Below are 26,699 nucleotides of genomic sequence, written 5' to 3' on the forward strand. Positions count from 1 at the left end.
TTCATAGAGGGCATTCACTCATAGGGACTTTAACCATGGACATGTAAGGGAGTTTTCAGATGTGGCTACAAGGATATATATATATATATACATATATATATATATACGCACACACACAGAAACATAGAGTGTTCTCTGAAATACTTTTAAAAATTTGCCATGCATATTTTTATAGAAGTTTAGAGCTTCAGGATATTCTTATATTCATTGACCTGCATCTTCATATGAGGTTGTAAGACCAGAAACACTTACTAGCTATCAGGTCTGGACCAGTTATTGTACTTATTGAATAGGTCAAGCTAATTCACTGGGAGAGATGGGAAACTTCATCATTTAGTTTCTAGTAGAACAAAGAAGCATGCCACAGTGAAGCATGCTCCCCAGGCTGCACTATAAGGTGACTTTATGGCAACGTTCCCATGCTAGGCTTCAACCACTGTATTAGTTTTCTTTTGCTGCTTAACAAATTATTACAAGCTTAGTGGCTTAAAACAACATTTTTTATTAGCTCACAGTTTTTGTAGGTCACAAGTCTGAGCTGTTTTGATTGGATTCTCTGCTCAAGGTCTCACAAGGCTAAAATCATGGTGTCAGCCATTCCAGTCTGGAGCTCACAGTCCTCCTCCTAGCTCATGTCATTATGGAAGAATTCAGTTCCTTGTGGTTGTACAGCTGAGGTCTCTGGCTTCTTGCTGGCAGTCACCCAGGGGCCATTCTCAGCTCCAAGAAGGCACTCACATTTCTTGTCACGCGGCCCCCTCCATTTTTAAAGCTAGCAACAAAGAATCTCCCTTGTATCAAATCCCTCTCAAATTTTGAATCTCCTTTTTTTTTTTTAATGAAAAGTCCTGCCCCTTTTAGGGTCTCACCTGATTATCTCCAGATAATCTCCCTTTCTTAAGGTCAACTAATTTGTGACCTTAATTACATCTACAAAAGCCCTTCACAGAAGCACCTAGATTAGTGTTTGAATTACTGGGAGGAGGTGTGAGCACTTAGGGGGAAAAGAATCTTGGGCGCATCTTAGAATTCTGCCTATGAAAACCACGTGAAAGAGGTAAAAGCTTTGGGATGAAATCTGAACATAGTCGTCTCGAGTCAGGTGAATCTTCAAGGAATCTTCTCTGCATCAGTTCAAGATATGGGTGGTTGGAGAGGGGTGATGGCAGCACTGGTCTGCACAGTCCCAGTTGCCCTCTATGATGAGAACAAGTGTCCCTCTCATAAGCATGAACACTGACATGAAGTCTGGATCATGTATAGGAGAAAGAAGCTTGAAAACTGTAGAGTCGATTGTTTCAACACCTTTCTTTAATACTCTGTAAGAGGGAGCCAAAATCCTTTATCCCTAGTCACAAACACCACCACCTGGGGCTTGCTCTTGTCCCAGCACCGACTAGACACAGAAGGCAGGTAGACCTAGTACCTACTATCACCATGCACCAGCTGCTTAAGCTCCTGAAGTTATATGTGTGAATGACTTAGTTGACACTTCGGTCTCAACTCCATGGAATTGCACTTTAGAAAGACAACTTAGTGGGCTGATACTGAAGTGAAGACTGAGAGAGAATCAGTAGAGAAAATTCTTTTCCTTTTCACAACTCAAAAGTGACCTCAAGGAGCAAAATTGAAACTAAATATTTTCCTTTTTATTATGGTAGGCTTTTTTGTTTTCCTTCACGAGAGTAAAAAGAAGCTAACCAGGTCTTGGACAGCTTAGAGCTTTTTTTTTTTTTAAGTTCTTATAGATTCCCATCCATAGCTCTGGTGTGCTCTAAACACTCTCTCTGGGATAGCTAATTTTTCCTCATTATGAATTTTAAAAGGGAAATTTTAACAGGTTAGCACTTCTTCCCCAGGAAGAGAGGTCATTAATATGGAACAACCAACGTGAGGAATAACACCCCAGCATGCCAGCCGTTGTGCTCTCCATCTCTCTGTTAACCCACATTCCCTGCCTTCTATCCCACCCACTGCCACTGACTAAAGGGGGAACATGTCCAGTGCTTGACTCAGTTCCAGAAAACTCAGCTTGTGGCCAGAGAATAGGGAATTGGGAGAGCCTAAAAGACAGGGAGAGGAGCACTGGTGGTTCAGTGGTTAAACGCTCGACTGCTAACTGAAAAGTCAGCAGTTTGAACCCACCAGCGGCTCCATGGGAGAAAGATGGGGCAGTCTACTTACTCCCATAAAGATTTATACCCTTGGGACCTCTATGGGGCAGTTCTACTCTGCCCTATAGGATTGCTGTGAGTGGGAATTGACTTGACAGCAGTGGGTTTTGGTTTTAACAGACAGAGGTCAAAAAATGGGAATGACAAGAAGTCATATGAGTGGCAGAGAACAGAAAGGGGGCAGAGATAGGGTTTAGCATCCTGAGACCCGTGGCCATGGAGCTATGTTTTTCTATCCATGTCCAGAGACCAGAGCAATCACACAACTCATTTGAAAGAGCTTGATTGATACAAGTGTGAAAACTAAAATGGCAGTGATCATTGACAAAGGAACGATTTACCACAGAAAAACACTTGTACAACACTTGTCTGTACCAGACTCTGTTCTAAAGTACTTTACATTAACTCAGATAATCCTCACAACAATCATATAATGTAGGCCATGTTATTATCCCGTTTTATAGAGGAGTAAACTGAGTCCAAGGTCACTTGTTCAAAGACATGTAGCTCGTAAACAGTGCAACCAAAAATCTGCGGAAATCGGAGTTAGTTACGCGTTAAAAGAGAATGTGCTGCCAGCACCACAGTAGTCTCCACAACTGAGATTTTCCTCTGCATGTGTACCATATTGCATAAAAGAATATAAGTTAGAGAGGAGAATACTATGGATATGGAAGTAGAGTAGGATAAATTCTAATATATTTCCTCTATGACAAGTAGAAAATACACAGAGCTTAGACTGAATGTCTTCCTCTTTGGTATGGTAGGGATTTTTTTTTTTTTTTTTTTTCATCATTAAACTGAGTAGCTAGATGTGAATCTGAGCAGCTACAAAACAGAAAGTTTCACTGCATTGTGGGATAAGCACTAGGAGTTTCCAGGAGCTCTGGATTCTGGTTCTACTATTTAGTCATAAAAGCTCTAATTACTTAGGTATTGTCTCAACATCAGCTTCTATATCCATACAATGGACATAATAATGCCCAGCTTACTTTATGTTAGTGAAGGTGAAATAAAAGACAGATGTGTGTGTGCTTGGAAAAGAACAAAATTCATTGGAAGAATAGTTTCTGAAAGAAATTTACAAGGTCCATAAGAGTTTGCAAACTTGCATGCATTTGTACAAGACAAAGAGAGGAAAGCTCATAGCAGAAATGGTTCAAGACCTCATTTTCCTGCATAAAGAGAGCTGGGCCATGGAGATCCAACTGGTTCATACATGTGATATCCATTCACAGGTGAGCTGTCACAGGTAGAGCCCATATTAATGAAAGGAGGGAGAATCGCTATGCTTACCTGTATAAACAAAATGAAATCCCAGACAGGTTTCATCAGAAACATTAAGAAATTGAATGGAAGTAAGTACCAAATCAATGACTTTGAAACTATTTATTAGCCAGCCATGTATAAAGATACAGAGCAGGGAAGAGGAAATTGTAGTATACGTACTCTGAATTGCTACATTCTTCTAAAGTCAACAGCAGAATAAAAGTACACTTACATGAATCATATTTTAAAGATAAAAATTCTCTATCAACATCATTATCATTTACATGTACGTATAGACAATGCCTCTTTCCTGTGAGAGTAAAAGTTATTTATAAATTACAAAACATTTTCTAATTTTTACTGTGTTTCCAGTCTGTCAAACATACAGACATACCAAAAAAAAAAAAAAAACTCGCAAGGCAAAGTTCCTATTATCTCAAGGGGGAAAAAAAAAGAATATTCAATTCAACAAACGTTTTTGAATTTAGTGAGTATGATTAGTGCCCAGTACCCTGGATATTGTGGGGAATAAGTCTATAAGTACAATCCAAGTAGGGTACTAAAATGGGTACAAAGTAAAGATGGTACAAGACAATGGTTGTACTACAAGAAAATTACAATTTAAGATGGTATTTGGGGATGAAAAAGACATTTGAGCTGAGCTTTAAGTTAGACTTACCTGTGCAACAGGTTAGGGTGTGGGTTAGGTGTCAGACTCCCACAAGAATACACTGTAAGCAAAAGTATGTGAGTGGGATTGAGTAGGGCTTTTTCAAGGGAGAATGGAGAGCATAAAATGGATAGAGGCAGAGGTGGGAGCATGACCACAATGACATAGTTTGTAAAAGATTTTGAAAGCTAAACTAACAATTTTGATGAGATGTTTTAGACCAACCATCAAAGGATTTTGAAAATGGCTGTGATATGAATGGAGCTATGCTTTAGGAAGTTTAATCTTGTACCACAGTGAGTTCAGTTTGAACAGAGGAATACTGAAGGTCATGACCAGTCAGAGACGGTTGCACTACCATGGGCAAGAAGTCGTGTAAATTAGGGTAGAGTTGCAGGAACGGGCCAGAAAGAGTGACATGGGAAATGGTGCAAGAGAAGAAGAGACAGAATTTTGCTCTGCAAGCGTACAGCATCTATTGAGTCGTAATGTAAATGGTGTTTATTTGTTCTCAGCTTATAATTAACAGATAAATTATGGAAGATTATCTGCTACAAGAGGGTTACTGTATTTTTACTCAAAGAATGGGGCCTTCTACGTTTCTTTGTCCGCGCTCTCTCCCACCTCCAGGTATTTGTAAGCGCACTATGCTAACTTGTTTATAACAACATGTAAAAAAAATTGGCAGAGTGGCTCTTACAAAAATACCTCAAGGAAGGAGAGGGATGCTGGCAAACAAACATAGAAGGTGTGTGTCATTTGCATAAAACATGGTCAACATTACTGACTTTAACAATAACGATATAGATTGAATTTTGTCTCCCCGCTCTCCGAAAAAAAAAATGTGTTGAGAGCCTAGCCTTATACTTGTGGGTGTAATCCCATTGTGAATATGGTTTTTTTTGTTAGGTTAATAAGGACATATCAGTGTAAGATGCGTTCTAAATCTAATCACTTCTGTGTTATAAAAACAGCAGCAAGCACCAAAGGGATAAGATAGATGCCACATGAAAATCAGCAAGAAAACGAGGAACGCCAGGACTACAGGAGGAGCTGAGACAAGAATCTTCCGGCAGAGCCAACAGAAAGAGCCTTCTCCTGTAACTGGTGTGTTAAATTCAGACTTCTTGCCTTCTGAACTGTGAGAAAATAAATTTCTTTTCTTTAAAGCCACACATTACTGGTATTTCTGTTACAGCAGCACTAACATAAGGAACGATGTCCCAGGCAGAAATAAGGAGGTAGAAGGGTGAAGAGGTGATGGAAAAGCTGTGAGCGCTAATGTTCTTAGGTCTCAACATAGGGAGTCAAGAAACCCTGTCCATGTTTGATGAAATAAAAACTCCAAGCAGGGTGATTGAGGTTGCAGAGTCCACCAGTGAAGGAACTAAAAATAGTATCGCAGCTAGGTTGAGGGGAAGAGAGAGGAAAAGGGACAGCGTTAGTGATGTTGTTGTTGTTAGGGGTCGTCGTCAGTTTCAATTCATAGCGAGCCAATGTGACAGAGTAGAACTACCCAATAGGGTTTTCTTGACTGTAATCTTTACAGGAGCAGATCGCCGGGTCTTTTTTCCTGCAGAGCCCTGGGCGGGTTTGAACCGTCAACCCTTCAGTTAGCAGCCAAGCAGTTAACCATTGTACCACCAGGCTCCTTGTTAGAAACATAAATTCTCACGTATCACCAGAAGAGGTCAACAACAACATCTAAAGTTGATAAATTAGAATAAAATTCTAATATATGCTACATCATGGATGAACCTTGAAAACATTACACTAAGTGAAATCAGCCAGATACTAAAAGACAAATATTGTATGACTCCACTTACATGAAATATCTAGAACAGGCAAATTCATACAGACATAAAGTAGATTAGAGATTACTAGAATCTGAGGGGAGGGGGGGGAGAAAGGAAAGTTCTTGCTTAATAGGTACAGAGTTTCTGTTAAGGGAGTTGAAAAAGTTTAAGAAATAGATGATGGTGATGTTCCATAACATTGTGAATGTAATTAATGGCACTGAATTGTACACTTAAAGAACAGTTAAAATGGAAAATTTTATATTATATATATTTTTATAACAATAAAAAATAAATGGTATAAGGATATTGTTTAAAGCTGTTACACTTATCACTGAAAAACCCAAAAACAGAAATAGTGAGCAAGGCTAGGATGGGGTAAGGGACTATTGCTTTCCTTACAAACTCTTCTGTTCGATTTGATTTTAACCATGTGCATGCATTACTTTGATTAAAAATGTAAATTAAAAATTAAAAAGTAATTGATGAGATTTGGCAACAGTCTCAACAGAATGATTTTCCAGCTCCATGGGGTTTTCTTGGCCGTAATCTTCACAGAAGCAGATTGCCAGACCTTTCTCCCTCAGTGTCACTGGGTGGGTTTGAACTGCCAGCCTGGCAGTTAGCAGCCAAAACTAACTAATTTGCACCACTCAGGGACCTCTAAGTCACATAAAGTAAATAGAAATTGAGTGTCTACCATACAGGCAGGAGGCAGGAGGCTGCCAGAGATTGTGAGTGGGAGACTCTGAGACTGATAAGAACAAGTCTTTGAGGGATGGTGACATGTGGTACTATCAGAACAGGAAGGAAGCAGGGGCTTAGCATCACTCCCTGCTGCTCTTCCACTGTCGAAAAAGTACAGCCTGCACTGAGAGCCACCTGGTAGATGCCTAAGTGTCCCCCAAATGGATCACACTTAATCACCTTGCCTTTTCAATAAAGGGAAACTGAAAGAGAGAAGGAAGCACACCAGGACCAGCACATCTCGTCACTCTGGCCTTGAGATGATAGATGAATAGGTGTGTGCTGTTTGTTAAAGAACAGCGATACACAGTTCAGCCTGAGTGTAACCCAGGAGACGCTTCACCTGAGCAGATAATTAATCAGTTCTAGGCCAGCCATCCCTCACTAGGTCCAGGGTAGTGTGATGTACCCTTTGTAAGATTTTTATTTCTACTTTATTAATTTTTGTATCTGTTCACCAAATACAAAGGCAATGTTTATCTTTGCATTTGAGAAGTCTCTGTCACATAATGGATCCCTGTAAATATTTATTCAATGTGAGGAAAACTATAAGCAAAAGTTTGTGTTCACTTAGCAAAATTCATGCAGAAGTCATAAAGAATGAAAAACAATCCAGGTTTAATTTGGAATGACCATTAATAAGTGCCAATTGTACTTTCTAAAGACAAAAGTTTAATACATCGAAAGTATACAATTATGTGGGACCAAGGAATCAAACTAGTAAATCTGAAAAAGAAAGATTCTTGTTTGAAAAATGGCCTCATTTAGAATTAAATTTGATGCTGAAATTGTAATAGGAACTTGCTTCCATTTTGGCTACACAGCTTGGCAGTGGAGACACTCCTCCCTCAGAGGAATCTATAAAAAGTTGAGTGAATGCAACTTTTCACACGTAAATATTACAGCTGCAAGGAAATTCTGGCATTTTTGCACAGTGCCAGAGTCTAAAGATTTATGCTGGAGTTCATGGACAATGTCTTGATCTTAATATCCAGCGCTTCCGGGAGCAGGGACATCTTAGAATATATAACCACCTGCTAATAATGTTCTTCTATGAAGAGCACCACGTGCGTGGCCCATGGACCAGTAGTAGGATGTTGATGGGAAACCTGCAGAGCCCAAATACCGAAACTTAGGCTTCTTTCACTCAGCGGTCTGTGGCGAAACTCCCATGTGGGACCAGAAAAGGGACGTATTGGTGTACCTTCAAACAGCTGGTGTTTTAATGAATGCCTATAAGGAAACAACTGGAGATAATGAAACATCCTTGTCAGAAACTCTTCAGCTGTCCTTTTCACCAAGCTCTGGCCTTCTCCACTCAATTTAATTGTCTTTCCCAACTCTCCCCGTCAAGTTTTATTTGTTATTTTTGCGTTTTATTTTCCAGTGGGGGAGGGGGAGTTGGAGGACAGTAGAAACGCAAGGGAAAAGACTGACAGGAAACTTACCTTTAAATTACCATAATACTAGATGATAAATGAGTTTATGTAAAAAGATGCCTACTGTTGAAACAGTGACATTTTTGCATTGTACAATTAGTTTGTGGAGACAGTGTGCATGTGGTCAGGGTACAAGGGTGGTGTTTTATAAATGCCAGTTTTACTCCCTCTCGGTCCTGAATTTGTGTGGTTTTCGGTACCTGATACAAAGTTGCAGAAAAATAAACTGGACATGTACAAGTGAGGCCATTTAGAGCCTGCCAAATCTGCAGAACTGGTATCTCCATGCACCAGAGGATTCTGATCATGTGTGGCTTCTGAGGATCCAAAATGAGGACCTGATATCTTCCCCTGAGTATGACTTGTGTTCAGCCCGGTCGTTCCCACTGTCTCGTCAGCCTCTGCACAACTCTTATATTCTCTATGCCCAGTCTCACAGTCATGGAGTGCGGATTATTACTAACCCAATCTGCCTATTTTCTTTTGGAAATATTTTTTATACAGAGGGAAAAAAAATACTAACTCCCTGTCATCAAGGGTTGGAGCCCTGGTTGTGCAGTGGCTAAGTGCTCAACTGCGAACCAAAAGGTCAGTGGTTCGAACCCACCAGCCACTTTTTGGGAGAAAGATGTGGATGTCTGCTTCCATAAAGATTACAGCCTTGGAAACCCTATGGGGCAGTTCTAGTCTGCCATATAGGGTTGCTATGAGTCAAAATCAACTCCATGGCCATGGGTTTTGGTTTGAGTCTTCAAGGGGTAATCAAAAGGCAGAGTCACTGGACCTGAAGGAATTTACCTCAAGGGCACTAGTAGAATGCAGCCCCAAACTAAAAGACCAAACTAAAAGAAACCAGATTAGTTGTCCTGGAGTTGATTCCGACTCATGGCAACCCCAAGAAGGTCAGAGTAGGGCTGTGCTCATAGGGTTTTCAAGGCTGTGACTTTTCAGAAGTAGATTGCTAAGGCTTCTCTTCCAAGACACCTCTGGGTGGGTCCAAACAGCAACCTTTAGGTTAGTAGCCGAACACTTAACCTTCTTCACCACCCAGGGACTCCAGAGTGCATCCTGGCTTATCCTAAACCATCTTTAGTCATCTTTAGTTAACCAGTTTCAGCAGCACAACTAGAAGAAAAAAACAATGTCCCCACTCACAAAAATACCTTGACAATTAGCACAAAGTGACATCCTTCCTTGCAACCTCAAGGAGGATGTCTGGTAAATGAGCCTGTATTCCTTCAGTGACTGAGCTGGGGCCTTGGAGGCAGAATGGAAGCAGGATGCAGGGAAAGGCCCAAGCGGGGTAACTGTTGCTGCTGCTCTCCCAGGTTTTGTAACGAAAAGACTGTTGAAAGGCTCTGGAACCAACAGCACTAAACCTTTCCCAGACATTCCCTTGCTGTTAAAGTCCTTTAAAGGATTGCTTTAAAGGTAAGAATTTATAATTGTCATAAATTTTAAGTTATTTGGTAGGTCACAGTCTATTATGGAAGAATTGCTAAAGGAAACTATTATAATTCTTTGATCTTAACAAATAAAACATATTCTTTATCTCCCAAGAAGCTGATAATATGATAGGTGCAGCTTTAAGAACTAATTATACTAAATAGCAGGGCATAACTCAAAAGACAGACTACATCTATTATGTAGAATTCCCTAAAGAAACATTAGAAATTTTACATGCATTGATTGCTAGTTAGCATTAGAAAGACATTTACAAGTTGACTCCTCCAAAGCCACAACTGTTTGCATTAGCAAGTAAGCAACAGAGGCTAACCGATAAGAATGCAGTGATCTTATGCAATTAATACAGTTATGTCTGTTAATTAGTGTTTTCCAACTGTTAGAAAAAGATGTCTTTTAGGAGCCAAACTTATTATACTGATTAAAAATTAGAATCCATCTTGTAAAACTGGGATGGACCTTCCTTTGATCTAATTAAGGGGAGAGTATTGCACACTCAAAACTTGTGCCTCCCTGACATAAATTAACATATTCATAAATGAGATAGATGGATATTTTGCAATTAACATGGGACAACGAGAATAAAGCCTAATTAGTAAACACGCTTTCTTTATTAACTTGCAGGTCAAGCTCTGTTTTATTATAAACCAATAGTGATAGAACAGAGTAAATTTTTTTGCAAAGAAAAATTATTGGCTCTGAAATTCTGTGGCATGCTATCATAGAAATGTGACTCGTTTCTTCATTTCCAGACACCTGTTAGCTCATAACCAGAAGTATACACAGACTGCTGTTTTTTATGCCCAACCGGAGAATTTCAGCCTGGAGCAGGTTTACGGGTTTCCTGAAACAGTCTAATTTTACACTTATAACCCTAAAGGCATTTTTACACTGCCTGTAGACACCAAAGGCTCTCTTAATCCTCAGTGAATCTGCTTCTTTCCATGTCGCGCCTCTGCAGGTCTCATTAGATGAATTTCTTGGTTAGATTTTCAGCCTAAAAGAAGCAGCCTTGGATAGACTGTGCATTTAATATAATTGTATACCTTTCAAACTAGGCTCTTGATTAGAAGTATATTATGGTTGCATTATTTATTTAGTCCAAACAGTTCCTAGAATATGATGCCAACAGTCTCCTCCTTCAACACCCTTGCCCTTATCCCTCACACCCTTTCCTATCTTTTTAGGGTCCCAATGGAGCCAGGCAGTCCCACAGAAATCAATGCACGAACAAGAATACAGACTTGCATCCAACGGTGATTTTATGCCAGGCCAGCATGTACAAGAGGTTGGGGAAGGTCCAGGTTGAAATAAATGTGCCAGGTACAGTCTCATATGGTCTCAGGCTGAAATTCTCAGGGACAAATTTAGTTTAAGACTGCCAAGATGACCCCAGATACACACGTAGTCTCTTAAGAATGCCATGGATCAGAGAAAACCCAGGTCACAGAACACATACGCCAAATAACTGTTTAGCACTGTACAAATTCTTTATTTTTATTTGCTTCTCACTAATGACACCATTGTCATGGAAGAAGTATAACCAGAATGCTCCTTAGAAGCAAGGATGGCGAGACTACGTCTTGCATACTTCGGACATGTTGTCAGGAGGGATCAGTCCCTGGAGAAGGGCATTATGCTTGGTAAAGTACAGGGTCAGGGAAAAAGAGGAAGAGCCTCAATGAGATGGATTGACACAGTGGCAGCAACAATGAGCTCAAGCATGACAACGATCATGAGGATGGTGCAGGACCAGGCAGTGTTTTCATTCTGTGGTCGCTATGAGTCGGAATTGACTTGACGGCACCTAACGACAACAATGACACCATTGCTTATTGCTGCTCTCTGTCCCAAAAAGCTTTTGTTCTTTCTACCTTTCTTTTCTAAAGTCTTCTCTTTTCCAAATCCTTCACTGACTGGTCCAAACTACACATTTCCCATTTCTCTGATTTCTATCATCTATGTTATCTCTAAGGAGCCCTGGTGGTGCAATGGTTAAACACTTGACTGCTAACCAAAAGGTTGGCTATTACAATCTCCCCAGCTGCTCTCATAAAGACTATAGCTTAGAAAACCCTATGGGGCAGTTCTACATTGTCACATAGGGTTACTCTGAGTCAAAATCTATTTAACAGCACCTAACAACAACATGTTATCCCTACCACACAACCACTTAACTACACCCTATTGTTTTTTTCTTGCTAGATTATCTTCTCTGGCTCGGAAATCCGGCACATCCAAGTTCAATCAACTGTGTAATCTTGGAAAAACTTCTGAATTTCTGTGTGCCTCTGCTTTTTCATCTGTATAATGAGCATGATGATGGTACCTACTGCATGCAGTGTTCGAAGAATTACATAAGATGATGCATTTAAGAAATTTAGTGGAATGCCTGGCAGATATTAAGTGCTTCTATTAACATTAGCTATGGTGAGGGCATTGGTGGGTCAGTGGCAGAATTCTCACCTTCCACAGAGTAGACCCAACTTCAATTCCCGGCCAATGCTCCTGATGTGCAGCTACCACTCGTCTGTCAGTAGAGGCTTGCATGTTGCTGTGGTGCTGAACAGATTTCAGCAGAGCTTCCAGACTAAAACAGACTAGGAAGAAAGGCCTGGTGATCTGCTTCCAAAAATCAGCCAATGAAAATCCTATGGATCACAGTTGGTCCAATCCATATCCAACCATAGGGATGGCACAGATCCAGGCAGCATTTTGTTTTCCATGGTACTACCATGAGTCATGAGTTGGGGGCCACTCAGACATCAGCTAACCAGCACAACAACAGCCACTGATATCATTATTTGAAGTTTTTTCAAGGGGCCAAGTACAGTATTGGTCACCTGTTAGTTTCTCAATAAATCATGTTTTCTTGACTAAATGATTTCTGATCTGATAGTACCAAGATATCTTGAGGTACAAAGAACAACACATCAAATTAATCACACAAGGGTTCATTGAGTAATTAATACTCTCTGCTGAAGTTCAGAGCAGAAGTGCCTCTTCTGAGCCCATTTCTACGCATCAAAGGCAGCAGAGCAGCCGTGGTGGCAGCTAGAGCCCCAACCCTGAAGGGAAATGATGTAACAGTAAGGTTTCTCCGGAGGGAACGTTGGTTAACCTCATGGTTCCAGAACATAAGCGTGCAGTTTCATTCATTTAGGAGAACAGCTTTAAGAATGGCATTTTCATACCACAATTTAGTTTTCTTACTAAGCAAAAAAGAAAGAAAAAAAAACCATATCTCCTCTGAAGCTGTTTGCTGCCAATCAGAATATTCCTTTGAAAATATTCAGGACAGGGGTCAGGATAATGTCATACCAAGTTTCCAACCTCTTAACAGACATGAAATATTCATAGATTTCTATTCAGATGTGCTCCTTCCATGGCCTCAACCCTTCTCTTTACATTCCAAATTCAACATGAAAGTTTATCTTTAGGTAGCCAACCTTTTTTCAGTGATAAAGGTCAATTATGACCTTGCTTTACTGACAGTTATTACTGCTATCCAGAATTCATGTAACATACCCGGTAATATTGTACTGTGAATAAACGTGCTTTAAAAAAAAAAAAAAAACCCGGATAAAATTTATATGCAAAATGAGAAGAAAGCATCAACTTTTCCCTCCTGTTACCTTTATTTATTTGAACAAATGTCACGAGAAAACGAGTCTTAGACTTAATCTTCCTCAATCAATGTCAGCCACGTTACTACTTAATGGGAGTTTATACTGCATAATATTATTTTCTTTGTATGAACCATTTTCTGACACCTTACATTTAGTTAAATGATTTATCCATGTACATTTTGCATGAGGATAAATATGAGAAATGTTTTCTGTTTATATTGAGTGGGATATGGAAGCAACTCTAAAATACGAAGTCAATTGGCTCAGCCACTCAGGCACTGATGTCAATAGGAGTTACATGTGTGTATAAAGAAAATCTATCTGAATAGCAACAGTGACATGAGGGATAACATATATTTTTATTATGCCTTTCTTTGTAGGAATTCAGAGTGCCCTCTCTCCCACAATACCTTGTTATTTATCTGTAAGCTCTTACTTTAGATGTTACAGATACTTACTCCCTGCCTATTGTAAATGGTCACTCCAACCAAGTAAGGTTTATGGTGGTGGTGTGGAATTTTTGGAAGTCCCTGGGTGGTGCAAACGGCTGGCACACTCAGCTGCTAAGCAAAAGTCAAAGATTCATATTCACCCAGAAGCACCTAGAAAGAAAGGCTTGGCAATGTACTTCCAAAAAACTAGTCATTGAAAACCATACGGAGGATAGTTCTACTTTGACACACGTGGGGTTTCCATGAGTCGGAATCAACTCCATGACAACTAGTATTGATGGAATTTACATTTGGGGGGTTGGCCTTGGGTGGTAAGTTACAGAATAATGCTTGTTGTCAGAAAACAATTTTGCTACCCTTGTATAGCATATACTTTCATATATAACATGGACCAAGTTCTTCTGTGATTTTTTTTTTTTTTAGATCTCTAACTGGAAAACCACCTAGATTGGGTTTAGATTTATAAAAATGATGATTTCCCCAGGAAAAATGTACCAACTTGGAATTTTTCAGATTCTGTGATCTGGAATCTGTAACTTGCAATGGACTCTTTTTAAACCAAGCTATTAAGTCCCATCAATCATATTTTGCTGTTGTTGTTTTTATAATTTTTGTTTGTTTGTTTTCCTTTTTTAACTAGAAAGAGAATCAGAGATACTTATTTGAAGGAAAAGCGGCAGCTCTTTCCAAATTAAGCTTCTGTGCACTGTTTTGAGAGGAGCACACAACCCAAACATCACCTAAAAGAAGTCCAGCCAATTCCAGTCTCATCTTTTGGCCACATTTTATTCTTCACAATTCCTTGTGGAGCCCCAAACTATTTCCTTTTTTGGCACACAATCAATTGGAACAAGCTGAGATGAAGTAAGACCTAACATTGACACAACCTTGACCAAGCAAAAATATATTTGGAAAAGGATATGTAAGTCTCTTTTTGAACAAAAACCCTTCCTTATTTATAAATTTTCTGTGTTAAAGGAATATGCCTTCAGCACACCCTGCAAAGCGCAACATAAATACCAACTACGCTTTGAAGCCTTTTGCACTCCACCCAGGCAGAATTAATTTGGTCCTGTATCAGGATTCTCACAACAGGGTTCTTGTACCTCTAGTTGGCACTTTGTTCATTTCGCCTTGATCTAGAATTGATTGTTCACACGTCTGGCTCCCAGACTGAACCATAAGCTCCTTGACAGCAGGTTCTATGTATCCATCACTCTTTACCCTCCACTCAGTTCACAGAGCAATGCTGTTCTCTGTTAAACCCTTCTCACGTGGCTAATGTATTTCTTTGTTTTCTCCTGCTAGACTTAGATCTTTGAAGGCAGAAAATATGCCTTACTCATCTTTGATTCCCAGGGCCTCCCATTACCCTAAGGACACAGTGAATGAATGAATGAATAAATAAATAATTTCCACAAATTTTTTCCAAAACCCTAAGGGTGCGCCAAAGCATTAAGTATATCATATGTCCCTGTCCCAAGCCTAAGATGTAAGCAAGCAACAGAATAGAAGAGGGAAGACCTGAAGACTTTTCATCAGATCAAGCCTATCGTTCAATGAGGCAGCTATTGTTTTTAGTTTGATGACACTCAGAAAACTCACGGTAAGTTTTGTTTGGTCCTGTTGTTGTTGTTAACCGACATTGAGTCGGCCCCCGACTCATGGCAACTTCATGTACAACGGAATGAAACTCTTCCCTGTCCTATGCCATTCCCGTGATCAGTTGTGGATCAAACCTTTTTGATCCATAGAGTTTTCACTGGCTGAATTTTGGAAGTAGATGGCCAGGCCTTTCTTCCTAGTCTGTCTTAGTCTAAATTGAACCCAGGTCTCCCTTCCTGGGACGTGAGAATTCTACCACTGAACCACCACTGCTGGCTACTTGGTCCTGGGTCCCCTAAAACACCCTGATGCAGGAACCACAGAAGGAGAATGTCATAGAACCTTAAGAGCCACCCCCCCGCCCCACACACACACACAAACTCTCTCTCGGATCGGTGTTTGCTAACCTTCTGTCTCTGAAATTCCATGGTCAGGCAGTCCTCAACGCAACTGAAGCTCCTTCATTTTGAAAGGTAACGAACTCAAAATGGAGCTGCCACTTCTCCAGCAGGGCCCCCAGCCCTTCCATGTGAAACCCTGGCTCCTGAGCAGGCCTTTGACCCTTCTTTAGCACCTCTACTTTGACTAGGTGCATTGTGCAATGCAAGCCCCCCATCTTTTCTGTAGGTGGAAGTCACTCTCCCTTCAACTCTTCTACCTTGCTCTCTGGCAATAACACATGATTAAGAATAAAATCATCCATGTTGTTCTGCTATAGGAAGTGCAAGAACCATTTTTTAAGGGATGCAAAAAGACAACAGACGGTGACTATGTGAGTCTGCAAAGCCATTCTCTCATTTCATGGTGCAGCAGCGTTTCAGAGGAAGCCAAGCCAGCTATATAACCTCCCAGCTAAAGAAACCAGGTAGCAGAGAGTTAAAACACTTGCTCATTGGTTTTCCCAGATCCTATTTTAATTTGCTCCCTCTTTTTGGACAGCTCTGTGAAGGCAGTCTGGTTCGCTGCCTCGCCATACTAATGAGACTCATCCATCTGCCTCTGTCATTGCCAGCCTCTCCTTTCTACTGGAAGTCAGAGATGAACGCTCAGGACAGGTCCTTTCTAGGCTGCAGTACTTAATCATTTCTAAACACGCTAGATGGCCTCAGGCAGTGAAGGCAACAAGCATTTAACCCAGGCTTGGCAGCTCCAGCTTCCCCACACTCTGCTTGTGAGCTCTGATAATGAAAAGTTGCTGTGCTTTTACTCTCCACTTAACCAGATGCTCTTTGCTTCTTGGGGCGAAAGGTTAAATAGATATAAGAACGCATGCTAGTTTTGAAGGCTTTTATTAGCAGTCCTCACAGTAGTGGGAGAAGAGGATGCTGTTGTTCCTGATCCGTTTGTCCCTTGGGATTTGTATTTAGGCTTGTGTCCTTTGTTTTTACTAAAAGAATAATGCCTTTAACCATTGTGCTTGTGTTGTTTTGTGGCACAAGAGTTAATACAGGCAGGTTGGATGCCTGCCATTTAATTATTTAATGTTCAGTTTTTATGGAAAGAATGGACCAAGAGGACAACATCAACGTTGCTTAACAGTGGCAACACCTTTATTAACAATGTAGATAAAACATCTTTTTTTCTAGAGTGGCTAGGGCCTCTGATTTATTTTTCCACTCCATCTACTGCTCCATATGTCTGTAGAATCTGCCTTCTTCCCAGAGCTCATGTTAGTATAAAGCAATTGTCTGGGATGTGTAAGAATTAAGTATCCCATCATTCAGGCTAGGCATGCAATTAGAAGAGTTGCACTAATTTCCACTGCTGAGACCCTGTCACTTTAATTTATCCGTACTTTCCTGCATTTAGGCCTTCTCTGGTTGGAGGCCAAGGATTTTATATAGTTTCAGTCAATGGTGCTTTGATGTGGGAACTAAAGTATGTGTAAGGTTTGGAAGAAAGAGTGGGGGTTTATCTAGAACTGGCTGGAAGAAACAAATGCCTTGTGTAAAGAAACACGCATTCTCTATTATTCTACCATGCTGGCAGAACAGTGAAGAAGAGGAGTTTTAAATCCAGAAGAGATCACTGAATTAAAATATCAACATCCAAGCACTGTTTCATGATTTGTTTCTCTGATGTTATTTATAAAATATTATTTATTTCTGTTTTGATTGATGAGTATGTAAAAAGATTTCTATTTATCCGATAAACTATCATCTTGAAAGAAGTGCTGAAATTTAATTATTGACTTTCTTTTCTCAGTTGATAGAGCTGTGACCAGACTGTCCAACTAGTTTTATGTCGTTACTGTTAGCTGCAGTCGAGTTGACCCCTGACTCGTGGTGACCCCACGTACAACAAAACAGAATGCTGCCTGGTCTTATGCCATCCACATGATTGGTTGTGAATTGAACGGTTGTGATCCATAGGGCTTTCATTGGCGAATTTTTTGGAAGTAGATTGCCAGGCCTTTCTTCCTCATTTGTCTTTGTCTGAAAGCTCCACTGAAACCTGATCAACAGCATAGTAACATGAAAGCTTCCACTGACAGACAGGTGGTGGCTACCTACAAGGTGCATTGGTGAGAAGGCAAGAATTCTACCAGTGAACCAGGCATTGTCCAAAATCCTTGCATAAGTTTAGGACAAGCATAACTCAGAAATCTATAGAAATTCCCCTTGAAATCTCTTTGTAAATATTTTCCCAGATAGACATGATAAATCTTATATGGGTCAATTATCAGGCTTCCTTTTACCTTTCATTCTTCAAACCAATCCCTGGATCGTGGAAAACTCCCAGAGTCCAAGCTACTGTCACCTTCAGTTTAAAAACCAAAAACCCCTTGCCGTGGAGTTGATTCCAACTCATAGTGACAGAGTAGAACTGCCCCATACGGTTTCCAAGGAGCACCTGGTAAATTCAAACTGTTGACCTTTTGGTTAGCAGCCATAGCTCTTAACCACTATGCCACCAGGGTTTCCAACTTCAGTTTAGGGTGGCTGAATTCAATCTTCCAGCAGCTCTAAAATCAGGTGTCCTAAGAGGGCTAAATTTGTCATGATTTTAAAACAAAAACATGAAAAAGTTCAATTAGAATGCAACTTTGCATTCAGAGAATATCGAAATATTTTTGCAGACACAATACAATGGTTGTTACCTTGATTCAGTTTTAAACAATGGAAATACATACACGGCCTGATTCTTTTGAGTGGAGACTGACAAGTAGAAAACCTGGACCTGGGATTCCTCTCTTGATGCTGTGATCGGACCCCATGACCTTCCATGTCCCTGCCAGCTCCAAGAATCTCAGATTCTGCCTCCCTCGACCTCTGGATCTCACTTTCTCTCCCTGAAAAAGTGAACAATGACAGCTACCTCAACAGGTTTTGGTCAGAATAAATCCAGACAATCATTTTACTGTGGCGTTCATAGAAGAACTCTGACCACTTTATAAGCCACGTATTCATGCTAACAAATTAGTCTTCCAAACATTCATAGGCATAGACAAGCCATAAGAAAATGTTTAAACTCTACTTAGGAATTTAGTAAGACTTAGGAGTCCTGACCAGGGAGCAGACTTAATGAGTAGAAAATCTCTATATGAATTTAACTTTAAACTCCTAAAATTTTGGGATTTTCTAAAGGGCAGAGGAAATAATCAGAAAAACTTAATAATTTATCTGAAAGTCATAAAGGAAAGGTCGTATCAAAGCCTTTTTGGAGCAACTAGAAAGAAACTTTTTGTAGTATTTTACAGGGTTTTGCTAGTCAAACCTCCTACTAAAAATGATTATTCAGCTGATCAATAGATCAATTTTATTTGCAGTTAAACATATCAGTTAAATTGATATACAAAGCCTCTACCTATGCCCCCCAATAATATTTATGAATAAATTTCTCTCAACTGAAAAATAAATCCTGGTTAAAAATAGAGAACTAACTTGTGATGTCAGGAAGATAAATACAAAACTTCTGTTGGGAGTAACTCTTATTAGAGATGAAACAAGCCCTAGAAATCCAGATGCTGTTATCATTAGTGGTACCTGTAGGCAAATTACTTTAGAAGTAAAAAACAATGGAAAAGAAATAAAGAACATAAATGACACACAAGAAGAATTGCTTTTAAGAAGGATGTTATTGACAGTTTTTCTATAAGGCATTTGTAGTTCTTTAAAGTTAATGGACTAATTAAAAACAGAGAAATATGGTAGCAAGAGGAAATAAAAAGACTGGATGTGGAAAATATTAGATATCCCTGGATAGTCTTAGAACCGTTAAAGAGCCTCAAAAATAAAAAAGAAGGAAAAAAATCATACCTCAATTTATTTTCTTGGATTTCAACAAAAAGTCTTACTGAGTTTCATTTGGAAAGGACACAAAAGACTAAATTTCTACCTTCTCTTCACTATTTTTTTGAACTGTCTGCCTTTACTGCAGACTTGGCCTTTAGGAACATTGGATAAGCAGAGTTTATATACTCGAATATGCTAATGCTCTTCTCAATTCCTAGGCCACAAGGCTGCATTACAGAGAACATTGTTTATAACAGTGGCCTTCAGCTACTTCCAGTAATTAAACCAAAAGGAGCCTGTATCTTAAATAATTTGGTATTAGTAATGGGAGAGGATGTGCAGATAACCCATTTGGCCCTTGAAATAATCTCTAGTCACCCACATGTATGTTCTACTTTCTTTGGGAATTCTCTAACTTTTAAATCCACTGTGGCCACGTAGTGGATAGGCAGGAAGGAACCATGAGAGGTTATTTAGTCACTCAGTCAGTCAGTAAGTCAATCAGTTAACAAGCACTTATTGAGTGCCATAAGGTATATAGCTTGGTATATAGCTTGGTTCTGAACAGGATTCTATATCCCTGCCTTGAGCAATTCTGCTCATACACCATAACAGGTACATAAGGTTCAGCTGGCACCATCTTCTGATTTTACTTGTTTAATAGCTTATTAGTCAAATGGACTAAACAAAAATATCAGCACTGTGTAATACAACTCTGTATGCAGTATGTATATTTGTGTATCTATATATGCGTATGTATAAAACTTGGCGTCTCTTCCAGGAGATATGCCAAGATATATTCACAGCTTTATATACACATTTAATTTAGGTATTTCTGTGCATATGGCAGTCAGGGGAATATATCTCATCAGTAGAATGTGTTTTATTCCAGGTGCTTTTTTATCATATTTTCTCACCATCACTAATAAAAAATCACCATAGTTGTTCTACTTGGACAGTTTGTTTGGTCTTTAATCCCAAATCTCATTGAAAGAAGGAACACAAGCATTTTATGTTTTCTAGAATGCGACAAAGATGTTGGCATATCAGCCACTCATGAGACGTTGTAGACAGAAAGTCCATCTTAACTCAAAACAAACAATAAACCAAATGTATTCTGAACAGAGGTTTCCAAGATACTTTATTTTTGATGACTTGCACTTCTATCTTCTAGATTTACCTTCCAATATTCACCTCTGTCTAGCTGTTCAATGCTATATCTCCTCTTGCCTTTCCATATAAAAGCTGAAAGTTTCCTTGCCCTGTCCAACTTGAGAGCACACCGTTTGAATTCTGATCTTTCTTGTAATTCTTCTTTCACGGTTTTTTTCACTCAGTCTTAGAATCATCAGTATCAGGTATACTCAGTGATTACACATGTATGTTTCTCTTTTTCCAGTAGCCATGTGTTCCCCAAAGTCTGCTATGTTTTAAAGTACCTGCAAAAGTCACACTTTCTACCGCAACCTTCCCTCCAAATGAGTTTCCCCATAGTTGGGTTTCTTTATCTTTTATTCCTATTCTTAATGGCTTCCCCTTCTTTCCGTTCTCCCAAGCAAATTTTTAAATGATGATAAAAATTAACTCTCGTTCAGAGGCTCCTGGTATAAAGTTTTCTTTGACTTTTTGGTTCTACTTTGAAGCAATCTGACTTGTTCAGTTTAATTTTCCAAGCTCTCACACCAGTGAGACTGCTCCTCAACTCCCATGAGCTTAGTAAAAGCATATCCATTCTCTACACCTTTGTTCATATTTCGCCACATGAAGAGGCCATTGCTCCTCCTGTTCTTATTCTAGGTGCAGACAACCTCACCCATCCAGGAAGGGGTAATGAGGACTCTCACTTGCCTTAACTTTGCATCTGATAATTCTCATTGTCCAATGGCATTCCCTTTGTCTTTAAATAATTTTAAAGTACAAAGCAGAAATCAAAAAGGAAAGCTAATCTCCTGAAATAAATATTGTAGAAGAGGAAGAGTATGTTATATTGTACATGCTCCTATAAACATCTTGAAGACATAAATTGTTCTGTAGGTTCTTGTTTTATTACCTAGTTCAAAACATGACAGCTCAACAAATATTAAGCTACTGTGCCAGTAATTAACTGAGTGCTGTGGTGGGAGAAAGTTGCTACTTGAAGACTACTTATGAAGAAAGCATTTTAAATAAACTTTGCTGCTCTGGTGTAATTCATACTAAGTAAGGACAGTGCAGAAATTTATTGGTAAGGGGAAATCAACTGGGAAATATTAGAGAATCTGTGAGACAACAAGGAGTAGCCCAGGCTTCAGAGTCAGAATAATGAGTTCAAATTCTGTCCGCTTCTTCTATTACTACTTCTGTAATCTTTACTGGACAAGGAACTTAATCTTTGTCTCCCTAATCCCTAGGACTTCATATAAAAAAGGGAAATAACTGAACATCAAATGTTAATACAGTTAAAGCATCTAGCTGAATATGTAGGAATCCCTATGTGATGCCAACAGTTAATGCACTTGACAACTAACTGAAAGGTTAGAGGTTCAAATCCACCCAGAGGTGCCTCAGAAGAAAGACCTGGCAATCTATTTACAAAAAAAATCGGCCATTGGAAACCCTATGGAGTACTGTTCTACTCTGACACAGATAGGGGTGCCATGAGTTGAAATCAACTCTACAGCAACTGGTTCTGTTTTCTTTGTTGTTGTTGTTGTTTTCTTAGCAGACTCCTTGACTCAGAGAAACCATCAAATAAGTGGCGGCTCTTAAAGGAAAAGGAATAATGTTTGAAAATGTAAGATAAATGATTTTTTCTTTTCTGAGAGTTGATGAGTAAGAGAAGTTAGACTGAATACTTTTATAAAGAAAAATAAAAGAAGTAGGAAAATACTTTTTTAGAATTGTGGCGACACCCTCCCCAGTTTCGTTCTCTGAAGAGGCAGAACACTGTCAGCCTCATGGAAAAAGGCAAAGCAAAGGATCTGGGAAAGCAGCATAAACCTCTTTAGCTGACTGACAGTGTTAGGCGGAAAATAAAGACCTTCTTTTAATGAATTTTAGCAATCTAAGCAGGGTGATTGTGTGTGGCTGAGACCAAGACCAGTCAGTACCAAAGCTGAGAGAAAAGTGATTGGGCCTTTAACCCCCAACTCACCTCAGATACATGGCTGTCAAAGTCTGAGAAACACTTTAGCTCCAAGTTGAGATGAGATTGGGGAAGCTAAAAGAAAATTCTACCAAGGTCTGTGTATAAGATTAGAGTGAAGATTCCTCAATACAGAAAAAGATACAAGTAGCTCCCCAGCTTAGATGTACTCAAGTTACAATGAACCGAACTTACTACTGTTTTTTTTTTTTTACATCTTATCATTAATAATTTACACTATATTAATGTTGCAGCACATAACTTGCTGATGTTATCATTCTCAGATGTTCACTCTAAGATGTTCAAAGATTGGATTTATGAAGATATTCATAATAAAAGGCAAGAATAATGAAAACTAAAAAAAAAGAGGTATTCGACTTAACTTCAGAACCAACTTACGGGCATAGTCATCAGAATAGACTGGCACCCCATCGCAAATCGGGACTACCTGTATTTATCAAGGAAAAAGGTTTCAAATTTACCTAAGAGTTGACTTTAAAGTTTTATTATTAAATGAATTGACTGGTTAGTACTGTTAAAATCTTAACTTTTTTTTAAGATATATTTTTGGAAGACAAATAAGCGGCCGATTAGGTTTCAATACAGTGGTCATTGGCAGAAAGTTACAGAGGATGCTGTAAAAATACTCGCTGTTTAGAAAAAGCTGTCCATTGGCTATAGTGTATCTAATTCACTGTCTTCTTTTTTGGTAAGGAAGCTGAATTTGCAAAATTAAATTGATTATGGAAAAGCAAATGTAACAATCCCGACTAATACTCTGAAGCAGAGGTGTGTGTTAAAATGCTTGAAATATGATGTTCATCCATTGAACATAAAAAATGATTTTACATCTTGAAGGTTATCTTCTTGGTCCTATATTCAGCCTTCTTTGCTATAGAATAGGGTCTGCCATAATAAACCGTTTCATATTTAGGTTCCCAATAAGATTCTGCTGCCTACTTTAATATTTGTAAACTTAGATGTGCTTCAGCGTGGGTTCTGTATGCTAGCCTTGTAGCACCAAATTGCATGTTGTCATCAACGGTTGGTTGGTTGCCTGTCTGGTTGGTTTGTTTGTTCGCTTTACTTTGTACCATAGAACATTTAAAACCAATATAAAAATGAAGAGAACAGTAAAACAAACCTTCATGTACCCATTTAAAAAAAAAAGTTGCCGTCAAGTCAATTTCAACTCATGGCAACCCCATATGTTACCGCTCCATAGAGTTTTCTTGGCTGTAATCTTTACAGAATCAGAATGCCAGGCCTTTCTTCTGTGGTGCCAGTGGATGAGTTTGAACTGCAAACCTTTAAGTTAGTAGTCCTATACAAACTGTTTGTGCCACCCAGGGACCTTCATGTACCTATTACTCACCATCAAAAATGATCAATTTATCACTAATCTAGTTTCATCTATACCCCCACCTACTCCCAACTTCCTTTACTTCCAAAGCAAAATGAAGACACTTATACTTCATCTGTAAATATTTCAGTATTAATATCTCCAAAAGATAGGTAACTTTTAAACACAACTACGGCAGAACATGTACTAAAATTGGAACATCACGGAGAAGATTAGCCCCTGCGCAAGGATGACATGCAAATTCATGAAGCGTTCCGTATTTTTAACTCTATGGGGCAGTTCTACTCTATCCTATAGGGTCATTATGAGTGGGAATCCATTCGATGACAATGGGAAAGAAAAAACAATAACAATATCTAAAAAAAAAATAACTTAACAGTCTTGTCTTGTTCTTTTAATAAGCCCTGCAGTGACTGGTACTGAGCATTTCACATAGGAGATGCCTAATCTATGTCTGTCGCCGTTTTATTACTTCCCACTCTAGCAAATCTAGCCACTCTTTCCTCTGTAATTTTTCTAACCTGTCAAATTCCAGTAGAGTCTGAAAAATAAGCACCTCATTTGTTCCTCTGAACTATGGCTGGGGAACTGAGGACTGTTAAACTCAGTCTCCCATCCCATCTGATTTGGCCAGACTGTGTGAAGATACGGTCAGCTGGACATCCCTAAATATGTTCCCATTGTGCTGTTTGGTCCCCCTAGAAAGATGCTGATTTTTTTAATCAATAATATTTCTAAAGCATCAAATACAGTACTTTGTAGAAAGAAAGTGCCCAGTAAAGGTCATGAACTGACCGATAATTTAGTGAGACGGTTTAATATACCCTTTAAAAAAATTATATATATGCATATATAGGCTCTGAAGTCAAACAAATTTGGTTTTGGATTATTGCCTTGCCATTTACTACCTGTGCATCTTGCCAGTGGTGTACTGGTAAATGTTTAATAACTTGCTCTCAGAGGGTGGAAGGCAGGAACCCTGATTTGTGGTATTTGCCCATTTCCGTGGTGTAAATGCTCCCACCAAAGCAGATTTCAAGTTACCACCTTGAAGTCTCTGAGTGCAGGAGCTGGGAAGAGAAGCATGCCTGACTCTATCAAGCTAGTCCTAGCCAGCTCCAGCCACCACTGGTTCTTGAGCAAGTTATACAAATTCTCTCATCCCTAGATTTATCGATTATAAAGTAGAGAAAAATACTACTACTTGCCTCATTGTATTATTGAGAAGATTAAATGAAATACCACTTGCAAAACCTTCATTACAGTGCCTGTAACTGATGTTTATTATGCATTCAAACAATGTTAGTTTTTTCTATGATTAAGTGGTATGAAGGCCAAATGTCACCAAAGATAGGTTTTTTTTTAAAAAAAAAAAAACCCTTTAAAAGAATTTTTGACTCTCCCTATATATTTCTATTAAGTAGAACTCTTGAATGATATCTGCAATATTTCTAAACATTAAGGCAAGAAAGTAACAGCACCATGGAAATACCTAGAAAGAGTACAAACATGACTATATTAAGTATAGTGGCATTAAAAATGAATTCAACCACAACAGTTCATGGTTAAAGGGGATTTAAATCTCAGGGTAAAGCCACATTTCATTCCGATTTCTACATCCTCAGCAATTCTGGCTTTAATGTACTACAATTATTTTTTCTTTCCCTTCTTTGCTCTCAGCCACAGCCTGAATGTAGTAGCACTGGCAGTACAACTGAGGAGGCACAACAATTTGTTCCAATTTGAAACCTAAAATTATGTATATGATCATTTTGACTAAAAAGTACAACCCATTGTTTTCAAAATATATATAAAGTAGATATTTTAAGAATACAAAATTGACTTTGTTGTTAATCTATGAGACATCGAAATTTGGATTTGTTAATTTTCTTTTAAAGTCCTTGTCTCTGAAGGTGATAATTTTAAGTCCTTACTGTTTACTGGAAGTTTCACTCTGGTGGTTTATGCTCACCCTGCTCCAAATCATGGTCTTAAGACCTTCCTTCCCTCTGCTCTGACCCAGGGTCTTGCTCTGCTTCATGTCTCACATTTAATCCCCCTTCTCAGAAGCTCAGAGAATGATCTCAGAAATGACCCAAGGATGGGCTTGATCCTCTTTCTGAACCCAGGTCTCCCACATGTCAGGCAGGAGGGGGCAATCATGCATCAATCCTTCTGTACAGCCTGCTTTTGTTAGCTCTGCTGCGCAGTAGAGTCTAAGACCAGGACAATTCTATTTTATTTACTGGTGACAGTAGCTTGATCAATAGATACGGCTAGAAAGAATGATGCCAACACTTTACCTATGAGACTAAAGGTTTAGAAGAAAAGCATATTTAGTGAATTAAAAGGAACACTTATCAAATGAGGGTTAATCCTGAAACATAGCCCACTATTTAGAGTTAAGGGAGAGAATGTCTTAGAAATGTAACTCACTTACACAGGGACAGATTACCCATGGGTTTATTTACTAATTTGTAGTGCACAATTTCACCTGTTTTCACCACATTAAGGATGTGGTGAAATCCATGTGAAATTGTGCACTACAGATTAGTAAATCAACACAATTAAGCCCATGTGTACCTTACTGGTTAATCTGCCCTGCTTTTACATGTTTCCTAGAGACTCTTAATGCTATAAAATAATACCTTGTGAAAAGGGATTTCATTTGGTCCCCTCAAGGGAAAAAAAAAAAAAATCCTTTCTAAAAATAGTTTCATCTAACCATGGAT

The 26,699-nt window shown here is 39.0% G+C and overlaps 1 non-coding gene across 1 annotated transcript; it reads left to right on the forward strand.

Moving 5' to 3' along the window:
• Positions 1 to 24,123: 24,123 nt before the first annotated feature.
• LOC111819756 (U6 spliceosomal RNA) lies at positions 24,124 to 24,231 on the forward strand. The gene has a single exon (XR_002823329.1). It is a non-coding gene; the product is annotated as a U6 spliceosomal RNA (small nuclear RNA).
• The last annotated feature ends 2,468 nt before the right edge of the window (positions 24,232 to 26,699 follow it).

This window comes from Trichechus manatus, unplaced genomic scaffold (assembly GCF_000243295.1).
Source record: "Trichechus manatus latirostris isolate Lorelei unplaced genomic scaffold, TriManLat1.0 scaffold00017, whole genome shotgun sequence".
Classification (NCBI taxonomy): Eukaryota; Metazoa; Chordata; class Mammalia; order Sirenia; family Trichechidae; genus Trichechus; species Trichechus manatus.